The sequence below is a fragment of the Fukomys damarensis genome, unplaced genomic scaffold (assembly GCF_012274545.1).
Source record: "Fukomys damarensis isolate Sample0158 unplaced genomic scaffold, DMR_v1.0_HiC HiC_scaffold_33, whole genome shotgun sequence".
Taxonomy (NCBI): domain Eukaryota; kingdom Metazoa; phylum Chordata; class Mammalia; order Rodentia; family Bathyergidae; genus Fukomys; species Fukomys damarensis.
The window spans coordinates 4078631-4083534 of NW_022900945.1; positions in this window are offsets into that span (position 1 = coordinate 4078631).

Below are 4904 nucleotides of genomic sequence, written 5' to 3' on the forward strand. Positions count from 1 at the left end.
ACGACGTGAAGACTGCCAGGGGTGTGGCGCCAGGAGCCACAAGAGTTAGGCACTGGTCCCAGCTCTGTCATTCACTCAGCGTGTGACCTGAGGTGAGTTCAAGCCCTCTCTGGGTACAGAGTACTCAGGTCAAGGCAGAGCCAGCCAAGGAAGAGCCTCCTCTCTGTGTGCAGTGCCAAAGTGTTGTGCCACCGAGGGAAGCAAGTGTGCTGTGAGTTACGGAATCCCCAGGCACTGGAGGGTGCCCCTGCCACACGAACCTCATCCGTGTTCCTGGGGAGAACCTGAGCAGCGAAGGCATCCCGGGATCGCCCTCCTAGTCCTCAGGCAAGCAGTGGGTACAGGGGCCACATTTACCATGCATTGCTCCACCACAGCCTCTGGGCGCAGCCAGGAAGGTGCTCAACTGCCTGGACACCCGAGGAGCCAGCCAAGGAACTGCCACTCACCTCCCAGACAGAGTCTGAGGAGCCTGAGGGAGTTTGTGTCCAGTGCTGGGCCCAAGATGCAGCCAGGTGAGGATGAGTTGCATAGAAACATGGTGGGCTCCTCTGGTCTTCCTGGCAAAAGGCGTCAACCCAGGGCTCCCATCTTACATGGATCAGGAACTTCCGTCCATCTGTAGCCAATGGACAAGAAGCCATGGAGTGGTTTCCAGACTGCTGAGGGGCAACTGCCCTTCGAATGTACACACAATATGCAGACTCAGACTTGCATCATTACTTGAAAAGGCAAAATATACAAAAGTTTGAATTTGAAATACATTTTCTTTTTCATAAAAATTTAAACACTGACTTTCCCATATTCAAAACAGGCAAGCTGCTAGTTTCTTTAGTTGCAAACTCCTCATTGTACACAATGACTTGATACTTTAACATCACCTGCATGCACGAATGTTGTTCGCGTTGACAGCACAGGAATGTGGAACGGTCACCACTGAAACATCTCGAGCATCCCTGGATGTAGCCATTTTCAGCACAGTATCTGTTAGAATGGAATTCCAGTGGAAATCAGTTCAAACTCTCATTTAACATTTGAGGTGTTATTTGAAACCTTTACATAAATCTAATGTGTAAGATTTTCGTAAGTACTGTACATTTTATTTTTCCTACAAGTACATAGATGTGAGTGTGACGGTGACTGGGTGTAGTGTTTCAGGGCAGTGCTCTTCAGCTTGGGGTGACTTTGCCTCATGGGGAGCTTTTGACAGTGCTTGGGAACATGGTGAGCTGCTTCTTGACTCACTAGAGGGGGCCAGGAATGCTCCCGAGCACCCTACATTATGCAGGAAAAGTCTCCATGACAGGAGTTCTCGGTCCCCAGATGTCAGGAGTACCAAGGCGAGCGACTTCCGTGTGGGCTCCTCTCTTCCAGGGTTCTGACTCTGACCTGTGAGTGCTCTTGCAGCGTAGTGGGTAACTGGCAGTAATGGGCACAGCCAGCCCGTCACCTCCCTGTATCTCCAGCTGGACACCCCGCAGGCAGGCACAGCATGGCAGGACTTCTGCCTGCCCACTGGACGCTAGGCCATGGGTACTTGCTCAAGATGGTGAGCATTTCAGACAGCACTCGTCACTTCGATGGACAGCCTCAGCCCCTCGTGTGGGTATCCTCTTCTTTCCTGTTGCACATTTTAAAGTTCCACTGGACTGTGACTCTTGTTTTTCAGCAGTTTCCCTCTCTTAGGCCACTGCTCTCCTATCTCACTGTGATCCAGTGCTTGGTTGCAATGGGTCTTCCAACAGGCAAACACTTGTCCTTCAACGTTTGTTGACTACTTCCTCCTCCCTGCCCTACAATATCCTTGGAGGTCAGAGCCACCTTGTCTTTTGGCATTAATACTCTATCTCAAAAACTAAACACATCTTCCCCATTTTTTCTCTCTGTGACACACCCACTCCACCTGGGTTCACCTGATCATTCTTCCCTTCTTCCTCTCTTTCTTTCTTTTCTTCCTTTCTTCCTTTGCAATTAAAGATGTTTCAAGTGATTGCAAATTAAACCACTCTAGCCAAACATACTCCTTTATCGGTATGGCTTTGACCGCCTCCTCAGACAATTTTTACAACAGATGCATATTGCCACCTAATCCCAAGAGTAGGTTTGATGGAACATCGGGTACTTTCATTGAGTATGGACACTTCTATGAAAACCTGCTCTCAGGTAGAAGAAAGATCAATTTTGCCAGGGCCTTTGCTATGTGAATTTGTGTTACTTTATTTTGCTTATCTGTAAAAGAACAGTTAGGACTAGAAGGCTGCTTAAGTTCTTTCCAACTTAAAAAAAAAAAACAGAAAAAGCATTGAAATTGTTTGAAAAATGTATCAGTGTTAGGAAATGTACACTTTCATGGTACTGACTCATTGTTAATGTGTCCTTTGTATTGAAATGAGGAAGTTGGTTTTTACAGTTGGAGTCAGGAAGTAGTTTACATCCTCTGCAGGGCTTACAGCCCCTGGAAGACCATGATCATTGATGTGACCGGTGACAGCACATTAGTGTCAGTGAAACCAAGTCATTAATTCATTTAAGGAATGTAAGTTAGACTGCAAGACGCTCTTTAGTGTAATAATATTTGTTTCTGTTTTTTGAGGAGGAAACGGAGGCAGTGGGTCAAGACAACCCAACAATTCTGACCACGGAGGAAAAAAGGGCCGTAGGACCTAAGAAGAACCAAGTCCAGAACAATAAAATATTCCCAGTTCTCAGCTTTATGATTTGAGTCCCAAATATGTACTTCCCTGGTTAAAAATGCAACTGCCCAAGTCAAATACTCACTTTTATGGCCTTGTTAATTATAGTGTTGTTATTGCTCAGAAACAAGACTTTCAGCTACTGTTACTTTTTTCAATACTTAATTTATGTCCTGATTATTCAAAAATTTGAGGTTTTTTCCTCACATTTCAAAGTCACTTTCATCTGGTGAACAACACACAGTGTTTGACACCGAAGCTGTCCTTAACTACCTTTCTCTTCTCAATAGACAGGCGAATTACACCATCAACCTTCAATTTATGATGAATAATTTGAACAGTGGAGACTGAGCGTTACTAGAAGAAAATGTGTTCTGCCGATGTGTACCTCAATGTTGAGGCCTTCCTCTCTAGCTCCTTTCCTGGGGCCCTCCCTAAATCCTGATCGATGCCTGAAACCCACTGGAACCTCAATGTACATTAAAACTCCAAGCTTTCAAGTGGCATAGGATGCCTAATCATCCAGCAGCTCCAAAGTGGAAGGCAGATGACCACATCCTCAAGTTCCCTTTATTGTATTTACTCCAAGCTTTGGTTCACAAAGTACATATGTGGGTGTTTAGCAAAAACACTTCAGTGGTGTTAGTGAAGGAAGGCAATTTGAGAGGTATCTGGAGAATGGTCCCCAGGTTCTGATAGCTGAAGCTTAATAGCCTTGCCAACGTTATACTCTGTCTTTTCCTTTAGCCATTATAACAGGATCATAGGTATGTACTTATCTCTGTGATTTTAATTTTCATTTCCCTAATGGTTAATAACTCTGAGCATCTTTTCAAGTTCTTATTTTCCATAAATATATCTTCTTTGAAAAATAACATGGATAAATGGACAGGTAGATAGCTAGCTAGACAGACAGGCAGGCAGGCATGTATAACACGATGGCGTTTTAGCCAGTGATAGACCATGTATATGTCAGTGTATCCTACATAGCCCCAGAGCAGTGGGCCCTATACTGCAGAGATTTGTGTTAGTATGCTCCAGAGTAGTTTGCAAAATTGTCAAATCCTCTGACAATGCATTTCTCCGGACATGTTCTTTGTTGCTAAGTTATGCATGACATGTATAATCAAGTCATTTTTCAAGTCAATTATTTGCAAATATCATGTCAACCTACCTATCATCTTTCCATTGTTTTAACAGTAGTTTGCAAAGAATACGACTTTTAAATTTTGATGCAATCCAAGCTTTATTATTTTGTGTATTATGGTTTTGATGTTATATCGAAGAAGACTTTGTCTAACCCAATATCTTAGTGACTTTCTCACCGCTGGAACACAATACCTGGTATGCATAGATTAAAGGAGGGAGCTTTGTTTTGGCTTGCAGTTTGTAGAGATTTTAGTCCATAGTCAGTTGGCTCCAAGGCAGGGTGGCATGGCAGAGGGGCCTGGCTGAGACGAAACAGCTCATGGCACGGCAGACAGGAGGAGGAGGGATGTGTATGCACACACCCTTCCCGGCCACGCCCCCACTGACGCACCTCCCCCAGCCGGGTTTCGCCTCCCAACGTCACATTTAGCTATAAACTCATTAACGGACTAATCCACTAATGAGTATTGTTATGGCTTATATGACCCCTCGAAGTTTCATGTGCTCACAGATGAAGATTTTAGGAAGTTGCTGGATCCAGGGTATGTGATACTAGGATTAAGGGTGTGTGGTACTAAATTAGTCCAAAGATTGATTTAGTATAGTTCTGGGTGTGGATATGGGAAGGCCCACCCTGAGCATGGGTGGCACCAACAATAGGCTTGTAGCCTGGACTGGATAAAAGTCCAGAAGGCTTTCTGCTTTGCTGCTTCCTACCCTGCCATGGACTGTTTCTCTTCTGCGATATCCCTCTGCCACGTTTCCTTGCCTTGGAGCCAGCCAACTATGGGCTGAAATCTCTACAAACTGTGAGCCGAAATACACCAAAAGCCTTTCCTCCTTTCGCTTGTAGTTGTACAATATTGTGTCCAGCAACAAGGAAGTAACTAAAACAAGTTTCACACCTCCGTGACCCGGTCATCTACAGAAAGCTCCTCTTATGAGTACATGAGGTTCTGCGGGACATCTAGATATAAACAACCAGAGTCACAGAAATTTCTTATATTTTCAAAATTATATAGCTTTAATTTTTAAACTTTAAATATTGTGCAATATATATAT